We start from the raw sequence: 18,940 nt of genomic DNA on the forward strand, positions 1-18,940 counted from the left end.
TTCGGTAAAGTCACGTAGAAGGGAAGTAATAACATAATAAAAATAAAACATTATAAAACAATTCTCACGACGTTTCGGCTACAACGCAAGCAGCCATCTTCAGGTGAAGAATGAGACACTGCCAAGCTAGGAGCTTATATATAAGCTGAGTTGGAGGTGGAAGAAGAAGAGAGCCTTAACAAAAGAATGTGCATATCAAGAGGAATTTAGCATATTCATGGGAAATGCGTAGGAGGTGGGCGGGGGGGTTTCAAAGTCATATTATGCCCATGCATTATGCAGGATCAGCAGCACCAAACAAAGGGAGGGCATGTTAATAGTATGTAGAAGCAATGAAACATGTGAATGGGAAAACGGTGGCAGGAGATCCGCAGCGGAGCAAATAATGCATTCCCTGTGGAGAACACAAGATACACAGTTAATGCCAGTGAGTGGACTGCGGTCTGAAAGTCACCATAAACGCGAACAACAATCAGTTAAGATCCGAAGTGGTTTATTACGTCCTTCCAATGATTGCTGAGCCAGAATCCATCTTCTCGGTTGAAATTGTCTCTGTGTTTGTATATGTGGATCGCCTCATGAACGAATCTCTCATGGTAGCCAGATGGCTTGCAGAGAACCTCTGTCTTGGAGAAGTCAATGTCATGTGAACCCACTGAATTGTAACAGTGATCTGCCACGGCTGAGGTGTTTGTCCTACCGTGTTTCAGGTCAGCTTTATGTTCACGGATGCGGTCCGAGACATCTCGTTTGGTTTCTCCAATGTAACTGCTACCACAGAGGCAACTTAGTTTGTAGACGCCAGGGTACTGTATGTCTGGAACCACGTCTTTTACAGACGGAACCAGATCACGGATTTTATGTACTGTGTTGAATCGTACCTGAATCTTGTGTTTAATCAGGATTTTGGAGATCTTTTTTGTGACCCCAGCAATGTAGGGTAAGGTGATGGTTTTGAAAGGCTCCTCAGCAGGATCCTTCTTGACGGTTGGAGTGATGGCCTTGTGGATTGTGTAGTCGGAGTAACCATTAGCCTTAAGAGCTTGGCGTACGTGTTTGAGTTCACTGGCAATGTGTTCCTGGTCGGAGATGTATTGGGCTCTATGGTATAGAGTCTTGATGAGGGAGTTCTTCTGGGATGGATGGTGGTGGGAATCCGGTTTTAGGTAGGCATCCGTATGGGTGGCTTTCCTGTAGACAGAATGGCTCATTGAACCATCAGGTCTCCTTTTAATTAGGACATCCAAAAAGGGTAGCTTGCCATATTTTCGACTTCCATGGTGAATCTGATGGCTGGGTGTATGGAATTGATGTGGTCGAGAAATTGGTCTAGAGCAGGCCGGCCATGTGGCCAGATGACAAAAGTGTCATCTACGTACCTCTTCCATAAGGTCGGGTGTAGAGTGGCAGTCTGGATGGCGTCAGTCTCAAATTTCTCCATTAAAATGTTGGCTACAACCGGAGATAGGGGGGAGCCCATTGGGGTGCCCTCAGTTTGCTTGTAGAAGGTTCCATTCCAGGTGAAGTATGTATTGGTTAAGCAGTGTCTCACCAGGGGGGGTACCCCAGCATTCAGTCCTTGATGAACCAAGTCTTCAATGATTGTGATGGTGTCAGGCACAGGAACCTTGGTGAACAAGGAAACCACATCAAAACTGACAAGCAGGTCGTCTGGGGACAGGGAAATCCCCTTGATTGTCGATACCAGGTCAATAGAGTTTTGTACCGCAGAGGTGGTTTTTCCAGTGAAAGGCCGTAGGATTTCAGAAGACGGCTGCTTGCGTTGTAGCCGAAACGTCGTGAGAATTGTTTTATTATGTTTTATTTTTATTATTTTATTACTTCCCTTCTACGTGACTTTACCGAAAGAACCAAGAAGATGTATCCCTGCAGTCACGAAAGCTTTAATTCGAAATTTAACCGCCTCTACGGGGAGGGTTTCCACATAACTTTGAGATCATTCAACAAGCTCCGTGATAAGAAGGCTCAGCTAATCGAGTCTCTCACCTTTCTGAAGAGATTCCGCGACTCTAAGGTAATACCAAACGCATTTACACTAACATCTGCTGCTGTAACTTCTAATGCGAAACGAATTCTGTCTAGAACTAGCTTAGCTCTTATCTCAGAGAAAATCAGACTTACGCGCACCGAACTAGATCAGTTAGACAAGACACTCTACAAATCACACTTATCTCTGAGTGCAACAATGTCCACATCGGATTGGGAACATGTAGAAAAAATGACTGCCTCTTCAGCTGCCGCTATGTCGACTAAATGTAAGGACAACTTGATTTCCAAATTCAACCGCCTCTCAAACAAGAAACCGGACCCACACATTGAAAAGCTAGATGTTAGCAAAGTCGTTATTAATCGCAGTAACAGTCCTATTTCTGAAGGTCTGAAATCCGTTTTAGCTAAAGGACTAATCTTTGCAGTCACACCTAGACACATACCAGTTAATGATATAATTGCACGAGTAGATGTAGCTCTCAAGGGCTTGAGTCACATCGCTGCAGACGTAGCAAGATCTGAAATCTCTGCAACCCTCAAAAACGCTAAGATGCCAGCTAGCAACATCAGCAAAGATGAGCGTTTTGAATTAGCTCAATTAAAAAAGAGGGATGACATTTTCTTCTTGGTTCTTTCGGTAAAGTCACGTAGAAGGGAAGTAATAAAATAATAAAAATAAAACATAATAAAACAATTCTCACGACGCTTCGGCCACAACGCAAGTAGCCGTCCTCAGGCGAAGAATGAAACACCACCAAGCTTGGAGCGTATATTTAAGCTGGGTTAGAGGGGGGGAGGTGGGAAGTCGCCTAGACAAAATAATTTGCATATCAAGAGGAATTCAGCATATGGAAAATGCGTAGGAGGTGGGCGGGGGGGGGTTCCAAATCAATACTATACCCGTGCATTATGCAGGATTAGCAGCATCAAAGGGGGGGGGAGGGAGTAGCATTAACAAAGGAAAGGAATGTTAATAGTATGTAGCTGCAGTTACTAAACAACCACGTAAAAAACTAAAGTAAAAACTGCATAACAAACTAAAGTATAAACTACATAGCATCATCAGTGTACTTACTATACTCTACAATAAGCTGAGTTACTAACAGTAAGTAATACATAAAAAATTCTACGTTGTAAAAAATTATATAATATGCTTCCATCTAAACTTTATTCTCTTACATCACACGCGTCTATACCGTACTATATACTGCCATAGACAAACCCAACATTAAATTACATACTGTATTGCTATAAACCACCCTATACCTTATACATTTTAATATAACACTATGTATTCTTCTACCCACCCTAATGTGTATCGAAATGGTTTATTACGTCCTTCCAGTGATTGCTAAGCCAGAATCCATCTTCTCGGTTAAAATTGTGTCTGTGTTTGTATATGTGGATCGCCTCATGAACGAATCTCTCATGATAGCCAGATGGCTTGCAGAGAACCTCTGTCTTGGAGAAGTCAATGTCATGTGAGCCCACTGAGTTGTAACAGTGATCTGCCACGGCTGAGGTGTTTGTCCTACCGTGTTTCAGGTCAGCTTTATGTTCACAGATGCGGTCCGAGACATGTCGTTTGGTTTCCCCAATGTAACTGCTACCACAGAGGCAACTTAGTTTGTAGACACCAGGGTACTGTATGTCTGGAACCACATCTTTTACAGACGGTACCAGATCGCGGATTTTATGTACTGTGTTGAATCGGACCTGGATCTTGTGTTTAATCAGGATTTTGGAGATCTTTTTTGTGACCCCAGCAATGTAGGGTAAGGTGATGGTCTTGAAAGGCTCCTCAACAGGATCCTTCTTGATGGTTGGAGTGATGGCTTTGCGGATTGTGTAGTCGGAGTAACCATTAGCCTTAAGAGCTTGGCGTACGTGTTTGAGTTCACTGGAAATGTGTTCCTGGTCGGAGATGCATTGGGCTCTATGATATAGAGTCTTGATGAGGGAATTCTTCTGGGATGGATGGTGGTGGGAATCCGGTTTTTGGTAGGCATCCGTATGGGTGGCTTTCCTGTAGACAGAATGGCTCATTGAACCATCAGGTCTCCTTTTAATTAGGACATCCAAAAAGGGTAGCTTGCCATATTTTCGACTTCCATGGTGAATCTGATGGCTGGGTGTATGGAATTGATGTGGTCGAGAAATTGGTCTAGAGCAGGCCGGCCATGTGGCCAGATGACAAAAGTGTCGTCTACTGTTGTATGTGTCGGGTTATGAAATTTTGATAAAAATAATCAAAATTAATAATTTTCCGAAAAATGCGCAAATCGCATTAATTATGTTAATGTGTGTATTAACATGCATAAATTATGATGGTGTGAGTAATTATATGCATAAATTATGATAATGCATGTAATTATATGCATAAATTATGATAATCACGGAGATAATCGAAGTAATGTATGCGGATGCTTGCGATTATGTTAATGTGTGCAGTTATGATAATTAGGCTCAGCTTCGTTTATCCAGTGTTTTATCAATCAGGATAACACGATTATCATCGATTAACGTTTACCGATTATCCTAGTGTGTGTTATGATATTTAGGTCTCCATTTTCATATCTCATCACAGGATACAGTTATCAAGAATAAGATAGTTTTGCATGGACTTGGAAAGAAGCACTCGAACAGTTGGTGTTAAGCAATTTTATTCTAACAAGCACGTGACATTCTATCATGCAGGTCAAACATGCGTCAATAATTCCTGAGCAAGATTATGCAATTAACGAACATGGATACCTAAAAATACTTCTGCATTTGCGATATTATGCATTCGACTAATATGAATAACTAAAATTCTTATGCAATTACGAGATTATGCATTTGACTAAAATGAATGAATAAACACTTATGCATTTGCGAAACTATGCATTTAACTAAATTGAATAACTCAAACCTCTTATGCATTTAACTATATTATGCATTCGACTAATATGAATAACTAAAATTCTTATGCAATTACGAGACTATGCATTTGACTAAAATGAATGAATAAACACTTATGCATTTGCGAGAACAACTCAAAACTCTTATGCATTTAACGAACTGAATGACTAAAAACCCTCCTAACAACCAGGCATCTCATTAGTTCGTTTTGGTATCGATCACAATCGGCGACTGGCCGAGTTTGAACCCAAGCATGACACACTTCATTTTGCGGTAAGAAAAAGTACTTATTGTATCCCAGAGGCGAAAGTATATGTCAATAGATTCGTCGGCAAGTATAATATCCTTTTAACGGATTGTTTGATATAATGGTGGGGGAGGGCGTGTGTGTGGCGAGCGGATCTGGCTCTGTTTTAATTAATTCTTCAGCGAGATTCTCTGACAAAGAAAACTGGTTTGACAAGATTTTCTCTCTTTGTGCACGGTCGATTCGTAATGAGGATTTTGGGAGGTTGAGTTTGCCTCGACGAGTCTATTGATCGCCTATGTGATGAGCGGAATGAGGGAAAGGCACGGAAAACAACCTCACTCTTATAACCGACGGACTCTTAATCACTCGATGGGCCACGATTCCTCATGGCCAGCTAATGGTTCATGTGGTTGATAATCAGTCTTCTGATAATTGACTTGGGTTGATACGATGGTAAGGGTGAACTAGATAGGATAGTCTCACAGGTGAGTGGGGCGTCGATGCGTGCGTGTGTGTGGGTCTTGGTGGGGGAAGTTGTGGGTACGAACGACTTTCGGAGAAGGGCCCTCCTTGTCGCGGTTGCGGTGATCAGCTGCTGCAGACTCCGCCCTCGGCTGACCCCGTACGATGATTGTCGGCGCGGCCGCGCTCGTTTGCGTGGTCAGGCGATGCACCTCGGCGTGGCGACACGGCACGGGAGCTGGGCTCGTACACTCGTGTGCGGCAGGCGATGCACCTCGGCGTGGTGGCACGGCAAGGGAGCTGGGCTCGTACACTCGTGTGCGGCAGGCGATGCACCTCGGCGTGGTGACACGGCAAGGGAGCTGGGCTCGTACACTCGTGTGCGGCAGGTGATGCACCTCGGCGTGGTGACACGGCAAGGGAGCTGGGCTCGTACACTCGTGTGCGGCAGGCGATGCACCTCGGCGTGGTGACACGGCAAGGGGGTTGAGTCTCGTGTACTCGTTTGGGTCAGGCGATGCGCCTCGGCACCCCGCGAACCTCGTCCTTCTGGATGACGAAAAGCTTCTTCGTTGGCGGCGACGAGAAGAGTTGGAGCCGAAGCCCTGGAGATCTGTGATGGGGCCAGAGGCCCTGACGATCTGTCTTGAATGGATTTTCCTTCGGTTTATATTGAGAAAATCCACTCCGTTTCCCGAGTTGTTCAAAGTCTGTCATAAAACCTTCCTGTGGGTGGGACCATCTGCATCCGTGTGTGTGTGTGTCGTGTGCGTGTCCGTCCGTGTGTTTCGCGTGCGTGTTTGTCCGTGTGTTTATTAGCTTTGAAGACACAGCTGTGTGTCGTTCTGGAAGGGGTGGGGGCCTCGTGACGGCGCCACCGGAGTTATCCGTTAGCCAGACCGATGATTCGCGTCGAGTTATATATATATAAAAGAAATATTCGAATCCATGTTTTTGTTACTGAATAATATTTGTCGCGAAAACCTACGCGTTAAGCGAGCTTAATTATTCCCTCCCTTGCTCGGGATCATATCTTTTGTCTCACACAGCTTAAGTTGTTTTGGTTTGGGAGTTGAAATGCGACTTATTTCCATTATGCCCCAGTTATGCCGAAACCATGTTCCCGATGTTTCATCGTGACCCGATCTCTCATGGAAATGTTATTTCCTCGCGTGTGCAATTTTTGCTGTCCGTGTTGTGGGAAGACAAAGACGGTTGTTTCCACGGTGGAAGCACCCGGCGCATGCGCTTATTTATTTATTTCCGAGAGCGTGTTAATTTCCTTTGAGCCATTGCCCCCTTTATGGGTGTCATTTCCCTTCTTTTGTGCCTGCGTGTGGAGATCCTCTCGGAAAGACAAAGACGGTCGTGTTGCTCGCTTCCCATGGGTGTTGTGTTTGGTTAATTTTGAGAGCCTTATCCGCCCTTGATTCCTCTTCTTCTTTAATTCCGTACTTATTATTTGACTTCGTGATTATTTAATTTGGTATCCCGTCTAGGAATTTTGTTTTGGGGTGACTCAAGTCATAATTATTCTTTGGTGCTTCGGCCCGGCCGCGTAGAAATTATTTAAGCTAAGTAATGTCCGTATTTAATTAACAATTGATGAATCGCGACTCTGGTTTTCAATTGGAGTGAGGATGGATACTGTTTGCTTAATATTCATGGCTAAGTTGGTACTTGTGCATCTAACATGGTTCAAAACCCGTCTGTGTTTTTTTTATCGTCAATGTTGTTTCCTTTGTTAAGAATATAATTATATATTCCTCCGTGGTGCCCGGCCCTGCACGGCTTTTTTTCGAGAGGGTGTCATTCCAACCCCCCGCCTGCCATTCCCCCCTCCCTTGTTCCTCCTGTGTGAAATTCGGGGAGTTTTTATGATCTTGATTACCCTTCTTTCATGCCCTCTTTCCTTTGAAATGAGGTGTGTGCACATCTGTGGGAGTGTGGGGGCGTGTCCGTTCTCACGTTGCCCCGTGTCTATTAAAAAAAAACGATATTTTATATGTTGGCAGAATAATTCTAAAAAAAAATATTAACAAATAATATTTAAAAAAATATTAACAAATAATATTTAAAAAAAATAAAAAGGGGGCATATACCCAACAGTCCGCCCGTTTGAAAATTATCAGGGGTCGATTTGGCCACTGGCGAATTTTCAAACAAAGTAATGCCCCCTTTTTGTCATGAATCCCATCAGCCGCCCTTACTCTCGGCGGTTATTTCTTACGACGCGCGTGCACGTATTACAATCTTAACCTGGTTACATCTGAAATAAGCAAAGAAAATAAACAACACGTTAAACATCGATATTGCGTTACATCGGTTCTCATACATCATAACTCCGACGAATATTCATTTTTGTTTTTGTTAAATCCTGGGAAACGCTAGGTAGCTGTTTCGAACGCATTTATGCGTCACCTTCCTCATGTTGCCTGGTTTACCACTTATCACTTTGATAATTCGATTACGGTTTTCGGGTTCGTTTTGGTAGTTTTCTTTCTTACTCTCTCGCGTCGTGGGAGTGTGTGGTGAAAAATTGTGCTGCACATACCCAGAATTCGCGCACACGACCCACTTTGACACTTGGTTCGTGGCGTTCGCTCTCTCTGCGATTACATGCACATTTGCCGAGTCAGTGTGTCGATTTACTCCTGTGCCTCGTAATGTTGCCCTCTTTGTTTTTACGAGTGTGTTAGATTCCAACACCATTCCCGATATGTCATGAACATTCGTCTCCATTTTAGCACTCCGATCCACGTAAATTTTTGTTTCCCTTGGATATTTTTCATTCAAAGGCTCACGCCTGCGCTCCTCAGGGCGTGTCTCTGTGTGCTCTCTTTGTCTCTGCTGTCCGTTATCTACTATCCGATCACGCTTCAATGCCACCCTGTCCCTGTATTCGATCCGCGCGTCATTTACAAGAGCACTGCTCGTGTTTTTACCCGCCCTGTCACTTGCAGCCTGCTTGTATTTCCCATTGAGCTCGGGGTTTAACAAAACCTCGGCGGGTGGTTCATCATGTATTTGGACCGCATTCTGTGTTATTCCTCTATTCCCTCCTGGTATAGCCGGTGGAGGAATTGGTCGGAATTGGATCGATTGTGTTTGACCTCCCATCCTGCGATTCTCCTGAATGTTCGCATCCATACCTCCGCGGTCTGTGTAACACCTTCCCGCTAGGTGGTTATCTCGCCATCTTAGTGTGCAACTTTGGCCTCGTGTGTGTCGTGGCATGGGGTGTTGGTATGGTTCTGTTTTGAACCTCCCCCTCCTGCGATTCCTCTGAATGTTCGGCTTTGTGCCGCTCTCATTCTCGTGCCAACCTCTCTCTGGGTTATTTTGCCATGTGTGCGTGCGTCCTTGCTCCGTCCTGCATTGTGGGACTGCTCGGTGATTTTTATTCCTCTCTGAGAGGCTGGGTTCCTTATCCCTCTCCCTGTGTTCTAGATCCGAATTACGATTCTTAGCTCTGTATAACCATGCCATGTACGCCTTGCTCTCTATGCGGCGTAAGGATGCGGTTTCTGGATTCAAAACCATTCTCACCCTTTCTGTAATCTCTGGGCTCAAGGATTCAAAAAACATAATTTTGAACATTTTATCTCCTTCGTGGTATTGATTTACATCGCCTGCGTAATACGCTCTTTTAAATTGTACGAGGTAGTCACGTGGATCTTGGTCCATGCCCTGGGTCATCGATTTTACAGCATAAAACCCCTCAGTGAGTGTCGAATATTCTCCAAACTTCCGAATCACTGCCAGGCTCAGTTGTTTAAAATCATTTCTAACCTTGTGTGGTAGTGACTTTACCCATGGAATAGATTCTTTCTGTAAGCTCCGTTTCAACAAACTCGCTTTTTCATCCCGTCTCCTCAGCCCTCTAATCATTGCCTCCTCTTCTACTGTTGCGATATTTGTGTGTATATCCATAGTCTGATTGTGTGGGTCAAAATCGGGAATTCTGACTAGAGCCTTGTCCATCAATTTAAGGGTTTTACTGTTGAATAAGTATTCCGAAAGTTGATCGCCGTCAGCGTCATCATCAAACAAGTTATCATCAGGCAATCTGTCACTTTGGTCTGTGCTGTGTCGCTTGTGTTTAAGTGGAGTGTATTTTTTGTGTGCGTGCCCAGTGCTGTGTCGCTCGTGTTGCCATTTCCCTTCAGTTTTTGCCTCTGCCCTTAGTGGAGCATGTCCAGTCGACTTTACTTTAACATTTTGCCTCCCTCTATCTGTGAAGTTGTCAGTCTCACATGTTTTTGTTTGCATATGTATCTCTCCCTCCCTTCTCTCGAATTGTGAGGGTTTCCCTTTGTCAAGGATTTTTTGTTCGATATCCATAATTTTTGTGCGATCAGTCCCTGGACTCTGTCCACGTACACAAGAGTGTGGTTTACTGTTACTTCCATATTTATTCTGTGGATCAACGTCTGTGAGTTTCGCTGGTGTCACGAGCACTGATTTCTCCTCCCTTACGATGGTGTGAGGACATTTTTCCTCGTTTATTAGAGACGATTTCTCTCCCGTTTCCTTTCCAAATTTTTCCTCATTCCACAATCCCTGTCTGTATGCCTGTGTGAAAAGGAATGAGTCCTGTCCTGCCTTCTCTGCAGCTTTTGCATCGTGTTCGCCTTCGTTACATTTTATCCAGTCAATTAGTTTCCCCCGAGGTGTGTTCGTGTTATCGATACAGCTCCCTTCCCATATGTCTCTATGACTGTACTGCTTTGTAACAGATTGGTCGGTACGTTTTAATACGAGCTCCCCGTATCCCGTAACCCATTCAAAAATTATTCTTAATCCTAGCATCTTAGGTATGGCAAGAGTTACTTTGACAATTCCTTTTAGAGTGCATATAAAACAATTATCTCACAGAGTGTAGTCAGTTTGACTCGAGCTATTGTTATTTTCCGATTCAGAGTGCGTACCTCTAACACCATTTATCACAGGATGCAATCGGTTTGATACGATTTTATCTTAATTCCACTGTCTCTGTTTCAACCTGCTATTCTGGGTTTTAACCTTAGAGGGCGTTTTTTTTTTTTACGCCCGTTTACAATCACAATGCAATGTTCGATCCCGATATTCTGGTTAACACGTAGTGGTTCATTCCTTCATCCATGCAAAACACTGTCTGTGAGAGATCCCGGACGACGCCACCCCATTATGTTGTATGTGTCGGGTTATGAAATTTTGATAAAAATAATAAAAATTAATAATTTTCCGAAAAATGCGCAAATCGCATTAATTATGTTAATGTGTGTATTAACATGCATAAATTATGATGATGTGAGTAATTATATGCATAAATTATGATAATGCATGTAATTATATGCATAAATTATGATAATCACGGAGATAATCGTAGTAATTTATGCGGATGCTTGCGATTATGTTAATGTGTGCAGTTATGATAATTAGGCTCAGCTTCGTTTATCCAGTGTTATATCAATCAGGATAACACGATTATCATCGATTAACCTTTACCGATTATCCTAGTGTGTGTTATGATATTTAGGTCTCCATTTTCATATCTCATCACAGGATACAGTTATCAAGAATAAGATAGTTTTGCATGGACTTGGAAAGAAGCACTCGAACAGTTGGTGTTAAGCAATTTTATTCTAACAAGCACGTGACATTCTATCATGCAGGTCAAACATGCGTCAATAATTCCTGAGCAAGATTATGCAATTAACGAACATGGATACCTAAAAATACTTCTGCATTTGCGATATTATGCATTTGACTAATATGAATAACTAAAATTCTTATGCAATTACGAGATTATGCATTTGACTAAAATTAATGAATAAACACTTATGCATTTGCGAAACTATGCATTTAACTAAATTGAATAACTCAAACCTCTTATGCATTTAACTATATTATGCATTCGACTAATATGAATAACTAAAATTCTTATGCAATTACGAGATTATGCATTTGACTAAAATGAATGAATAAACACTTATGCATTTGCGAAACTATGCATTTAACTAAATTGAATAACTCAAACCTCTTATGCATTTAACTATATTATGCATTCGACTAATATGAATAACTAAAATTCTTATGCAATTACGAGACTATGCATTTGACTAAAATGAATGAATAAACACTTATGCATTTGCGAGAACAACTCAAAACTCTTATGCATTTAACGAACTGAATGACTAAAAACCCTCCTAACAACCAGGCATCTCATTAGTTCGTTTTGGTATCGATCACAATCGGCGACTGGCCGAGTTTGAACCCAAGCATGACACACTTCATTTTGCGGTAAGAAAAAGCACTTATTGTATCCGAGAGGCGAAAGTATATGTCAATAGATTCGTCGGCAAGTATAATATCCTTTTAACGGATTGTTTGATATAATGGTGGGGGAGGGCGTGTGTGTGTGGCGAGCGGATCTGGCTCTGTTTTAATTAATTCTTCGGCGAGATTCTCTGACAAAGAAAACTGGTTTGACAAGATTTTCTCTCTTTGTGCACGGTCGATTCGTAATGAGGATTTCGGGAGGTTGAGTTTGCCTCGACGAGTCTATTGATCGCCTATGTGATGAGCGGAATGAGGGAAAGGCACGGAAAAGAACCTCACTCTTATAACCGACGGACTCTTAATCACTCGATGGGCCACGATTCCTCATGGCCAGCTAATGGTTCATGTGGTTGATAATCAGTCTTCTGATAATTGACTAGGGTTGATATGATGGTAAGGGTGAACTAGATAGGATAGTCTCACAGGTGAGTGGGGCGTCGATGCGTGCGTGTGTGTGGGTCTATTGGTGGGGGAAGTTGTGGGTACGAACGACTTTCGGAGAAGGGCCCTCCTTGTCGCGGTTGCGGTGATCAGCTGCTGCAGACTCCGCCCTCGGCTGACCCCGTACGATGATTGTCGGCGCGGCCGCGCTCGTTTGCGTGGTCAGGCGATGCACCTCGGCGTGGCGACACGGCACGGGAGCTGGGCTCGTACACTCGTGTGCGGCAGGCGATGCACCTCGGCGTGGTGGCACGGCAAGGGAGCTGGGCTCGTACACTCGTGTGCGGCAGGCGATGCACCTCGGCGTGGTGACACGGCAAGGGAGCTGGGCTCGTACACTCGTGTGCGGCAGGCGATGCACCTCGGCGTGGTGACACGGCAAGGGAGCTGGGCTCGTACACTCGTGTGCGGCAGGCGATGCACCTCGGCATGGTGACACGGCAAGGGGGTTGAGTCTCGTGTACTCGTTTGGGTCAGGCGATGCGCCTCGGCACCCCGCGAACCTCGTCCTTCTGGATGACGAAAAGCTTCTTCGTTGGCGGCGACGAGAAGAGTTGGAGCCGAAGCCCTGGAGATCTGTGATGGGGCCAGAGGCCCTGACGATCTGTCTTGAATGGATTTTCCTTCGGTTTATATTGAGAAAATCCACTCCGTTTCCCGAGTTGTTCAAAGTCTGTCATAAAACCTTCCTGTGGGTGGGACCATCTGCATCCGTGTGTGTGTGTGTCGTGTGCGTGTCCGTCCGTGTGTTTCGCGTGCGTGTTTGTCCGTGTGTTTATTAGCTTTGAAGACACAGCTGTGTGTCGTTCTGGAAGGGGGGGGGGTGGGGGCCTCGTGACGGCGCCACCGGAGTTATCCGTTAGCCAGACCGATGATTCGCGTCGAGTTATATATATATATATAAAATAAATATTCGAATCCATGTTTTTGTTACTGAATAATATTTGTCGCGAAAACCTACGCGTTAAGCGAGCTTCATTATTCCCTCCCTTGCTCGGGATCATATCTTTTGTCTCACACAGCTTAAGTTGTTTTGGTTTGGGAGTTGAAATGCGACTTATTTCCATTATGCCCCAGTTATGCCGAAACCGTGTTCCCGATGTTTCATCGTGACCCGATCTCTCATGGAAATGTTATTTCCTCGCGTGTGCAATTTTTGCTGTCCGTGTTGTGGGAAGACAAAGACGGTTGTTTCCACGGTGGAAGCACCCGTCGCATGCGCTTATTTATTTATTTCCGAGAGCGTGTTAATTTCCTTTGAGCCATTGCCCGGGAGTTTTATTGGGGTCGTTTCCTCGCTTTTGTGCCTGCGTGTGGAGATCCTCTCGGAAAGACAAAGACGGTCGTGTTGCTCGCTTCCCATGGGATGTTGTGTTTGGTTAATTTTGAGAGCCTTATCCGCTCTTGATTCCTCTTCCACTTTAATTCCGTACTTATTATTTGACTTCTTGTGATTATTTAATCTGATATCCCGGCTAGGGATCTTTGTTTTGGAGCGAAATCAAGTCATAATTATTCTTTGGTGCTTCGGCCCGGCCGCGTAGAAATTATTTAAGGTAAGTAATGTCCGTATTTAATTAACAATTGATGAATCGCGACTCTGGTTTTCAATTGGAGTGAGGATGGATATTGTTTGCTTAATATTCATGGCTAAGTTGGTACTTGTGCATCTAACATGGTTCAAAGACCCGTATGTGCTTTTTGTCGTCAATGCTGTTTCTTTGTTAAGAACATAACCATCTCTTACTCCGTGGTGCCCGGCCCTGCAAGGCTTTTTACGAGAGGGTGTCATTCCAACCCCCCGCCTGCCATTCCCCCCTCCCTTGTTCCTCCTGTGTGAAATTCGGGGAGTTTTTATGATCTTGATTACCCTTCTTTCATGCCCTCTTTCCTTTGAAATGAGGTGTGCGCACATCTGTGGGAGTGTGGGGGCGTGTCCGTTCTCACGTTGCCCCGTGTCTATTAAAAAACGATATTTTATATGTTGGCAGAATAATTCTAAAAAAAAAATATTAACAAATAATATTAAAAAAAAATAAAAAGGGGGCGTATACACAACACTACGTACCTCTTCCATAAGGTCGGGCGTAGAGTGGCAGTCTGGATGGCGTCCGTCTCAAATTTCTCCATGAAGATGTTGGCTACAACCAGAGATAGGGGGGAGCCCATTGGGGTGCCCTCAATTTGCTTGTAGAAGGTTCCATTCCAGGTGAAGTATGTATTGGTTAAGCAGTGTCTCACCAGGGGGGGTATCCCAGCATTCAGTCCTTGATGAACCAAGTCTTCAATGATTGCGATGGTGTCAGGCACAGGAACCTTGGTGAACAAGGAAACCACATCAAAACTGACAAGCAGGTCGTCTGGGGACAGGGCAATCCCCTTGATTGTCGATACCAGGTCAGTAGAGTTTAGTACTGCAGAGGTGGTTTTTCCAGTGAAAGGCCGTAGGATTTCGGACAAAAAACGAGCCAGTTTGTAAGTGGGGGAGTTGATAGTAGAGACAATGGGACGAAGAGGTGTATCTTCTTTATGTATCTTTGGCAAGCCGTACAATCTTGGTGGCCTGGCTGCAGAAGGTTTCAACGAGAACTGTTTGGTCTGATCAATTAATGCGGTTGAAGCAGAAAAGATGTTGTTGGTTTTGGAGACGAGGCTGTTGGTGGGGTCTCTTTTTATTTTTGTATAGCTGCCATCGTTGAGTAGTTCTTGAATTTTGTTGTTGTATTCTATTTTGTCCATGATGACAGTGGCATTGCCTTCGTCGGCTGAGAGGATGACAATGTCATCTCTCTTTTTTAATTGAGCTAATTCAAAACGCTCATCTTTGCTGATGTTGCTAGCTGGCATCTTAGCGTTTTTGAGGGTTGCAGAGATTTCAGATCTTGCTACGTCTGCAGCGATGTGACTCAAGCCCTTGAGAGCTACATCTACTCGAGCAATTATATCATTAACTGGTATGTGTCTAGGTGTGACTGCAAAGTTTAGTCCTTTAGCTAAAACGGATTTCAGACCTTCAGAAATAAGACTGTTACTGCAATTAATTACGACTTTGTTAACATCTAGCTTTTCAATGTGTGGGTCCGGTTTCTTGTTTGAGAGGCGGTTGAATTTGGAAATCAAGTTGTCCTTACATTTAGTCGACATAGCGGCAGCTGAAGAGGCAGTCATTTTTTCCACATGTTCCCAATCCGATGTGGACATTGTTGCACTCAAAGATAAGTGTGATTTGTAGAGTGTCTTGTCTAACTGATCTAGTTCGGTGCGCGTAAGTCTGATTTTCTCTGAGATAAGAGCTAAGCTAGTTCTAGACAGAATTCGTTTCGCATTAGAAGAAGTTACAGCAGCAGATGTTAGTGTAAATGCGTTTGGTATTACCTTAGAGTCGCGGCATCTCTTCAGAAAGGTGAGAGACTCGATTAGCTGAGCCTTCTTATCACGGAGCTTGTTGAAGGATCTCAAAGTTATGTGGAAACCCTCCCCGTAGAGGCGGTTAAATTTCGATTTAAAGCTTTCGTGACTGCAGGCATTCATCTTCTTGGTTCTTTCGGTAAAGTCACGTAGAAGGGAAGTAATAAAATAATAAAAATAAAACATAATAAAACAATTCTCACGACGTTTCGGCCACAACGCAAGTAGTCGTCCTCAGGCGAAGAATGAAACACCACCAAGCTTGGAGCGTATATTTAAGCTGGGTTAGAGGGGGGGAGGTGGGAAGAAGAGCGCCTAGACAAAATAATTTGCATATCAAGAGGAATTCAGCATATGGAAAATGCGTAGGAGGTGGGCGGGGAGTTCCAAATCAATACTATGCCCGTGCATTATGCAGGATTAGCAGCATCAAAGGGGGGGGGGGGGAGGGGGGGTAGCATTAACAAAGGAAAGGAATGTTAATAGTATGTAGCTGCAGTTACTAAACAACCACGTAAAAAACTAAAGTAAAAACTGCATAACAAACTAAAGTATAAACTACATAGCATCATCAGTGTACTTACTATACTCTACAATAAGCTGAGTTACTAACAGTAAGTAATACATAAAAAATTCTACGTTGTAAAAAAATATATAATATGCTTCCATCTAAACTTTATTCTCTTACATCACACGCGTCTATACCGTACTATATACTGCCATAGACAAACCCAACATTAAATTACATACTGTATTGCTATAAACCACCCTATACCTTATACATTTTAATATAACACTATGTATTCTTCTACCCACCCTAATGTGTATCGAAATGGTTTATTACGTCCTACCAGTGATTGCTAAGCCAGAATCCATCTTCTCGGTTAAAATTGTCTCTGTGTTTGTATATGTGGATCGCCTCATGAACGAATCTCTCATGATAGCCAGATGGCTTGCAGAGAACCTCTGTCTTGGAGAAGTCAATGTCATGTGAGCCCACTGAGTTGTAACAGTGATCTGCCACGGCTGAGGTGTTTGTCCTACCGTGTTTCAGGTCAGCTTTATGTTCACGGATGCGGTCCGAGACATGTCGTTTGGTTTCCCAAATGTAACTGCTACCACAGAGGCAACTTAGTTTGTAGACACCAGGGTACTGTATGTCTGGAACCACATCTTTTACAGACGGTACCAGATCGCGGATTTTATGTACTGTGTTGAATCGGACCTGGATCTTGTGTTTAATCAGGATTTTGGAGATCTTTTTTGTGACCCCAGCAATGTAGGGTAAGGTGATGGTCTTGAAAGGCTCCTCAACAGGATCCTTCTTGATGGTTGGAGTGATGGCTTTGCGGATTGTGTAGTCGGAGTAACCATTAGCCTTAAGAGCTTGGCGTACGTGTTTGAGTTCACTGGAAATGTGTTCCTGGTCGGAGATGCATTGGGCTCTATGATAACATTGTCATCCTCTCAGCCGACGAAGGCAATGCCACTGTCATCATGGACAAAATAGAATACAACAACAAAATTCAAGAACTACTCAACGATGGCAGCTATACAAAAATAAAAAGAGACCCCACCAACAGCCTCGTCACCAAAACCAACAAAATCATTTCTGCTTCAACCGCATTAATTGATCAGACCAAACAGTTCTCGTTGAAACCTTCTGCAGCCAGGCCACCAAGATTGTACGGCTTGCCAAAGATACATAAAGAAGATACACCTCTTCGTCCCATTGTCTCTACTATCAACTCCCCCACTTACAAACTGGCTCGTTTTTTGTCTGAAATCCTACGGCCTTTCACTGGAAAAACCACCTCTGCGGTACAAAACTCTACTGACCTGGTATCGACAATCAAGGGGATTTCCCTGTCCCCAGACGACCTGCTTGTCAGTTTTGATGTGGTTTCCTTGTTCACCAAGGTTCCTGTGCCTGACACCATCGCAATCATTGAAGACTTGGTTCATCAAGGACTGAATGCTGGGGTACCCCCCCTGGTGAGACACTGCTTAACCAATACATACTTCACCTGGAATGGAACCTTCTACAAGCAAACTGAGGGCACCCCAATGGGCTCCCCCCTATCTCCGGTTGTAGCCAACATTTTCATGGAGAAATTTGAGACTGACGCCATCCAGACTGCCACTCTACACCCGACCTTATGGAAGAGGTACGTAGATGACACTTTTGTCATCTGGCCACATGGCCGGCCTGCTCTAGACCAATTTCTCGACCACATCAATTCCATACACCCAGCCATCAGATTCACCATGGAAGTCGAAAAAGATGGCAAGCTACCCTTTTTGGATGTCCTAATTAAAAGGAGACCTGATGGTTCAATGAGCCATTCTGTCTACAGGAAAGCCACCCATACGGATGCCTACCGAAAACCGGATTCCCACCACCATCCATCCCAGAAGAACTCCCTCATCAAGACTCTATACCATAGAGCCCAATACATCTCCGACCAGGAACACATTGCCAGTGAACTCAAACACGTACGCCAAGCTCTTAAGGCTAATGGTTACTCCGACTACACAATCCACAAGGCCATCACTCCAACCGTCAAGAAGGATCCTGCTGAGGAGCCTTTCAAAACCATCACCTTACCCTACATTGCTGGGGTCACAAAAAAGATCTCCAAAATCCTGATTAAACACAAGATTCAGGTACGATTCAACACAGTACATAAAATCCGTGATCTGGTTCCGTCTGTAAAAGACGTGGTTCCAGACATACAGTACCCTGGCGTCTACAAACTAAGTTGCCTCTGTGGTAGCAGTTACATTGGAGAAACCAAACGACATGTCTTGGACCGCATCCGTGAACATGAAGCTGACCTGAAACACGGTAGGACAAACACCTCAGCCGTGGCAGATCACTGTTACAATTCAGTGAGTTCACATGACATTGACTTCTCCAAGACAGAGGTTCTCTGCAAGCCATCTGGCTACCATGAGAGATTCGTTCATGAGGCGATCCACATATACAAACACAGAGACAATTTCAACCGAGAAGATGGATTCTGGCTCAGCAATCATTGGAAGGACGTATTAAACCACTTCGGATCTTAACTGATTGTTGTTCGCGTTTATGGTGACTTTCAGACCGCAGTCCACTCACTGGCATTAACTGTGTATCTTGTG

General features: G+C 43.9%; 1 protein-coding gene across 1 annotated transcript in view; it reads left to right on the forward strand.

Annotated features, from left to right (window-relative positions):
* Positions 1 to 18,940, forward strand: part of LOC144720178 (glutathione S-transferase A-like) — a 50,796-nt gene that overhangs the window by 28,577 nt on the left and 3,279 nt on the right. The window lies entirely within an intron of this gene.

Source organism: Lampetra planeri, chromosome 8 (genome assembly GCF_965212315.1).
Source record: "Lampetra planeri chromosome 8, kcLamPlan1.2.h2, whole genome shotgun sequence".
In the NCBI taxonomy this organism is placed as follows: Eukaryota; Metazoa; Chordata; class Hyperoartia; order Petromyzontiformes; family Petromyzontidae; genus Lampetra; species Lampetra planeri.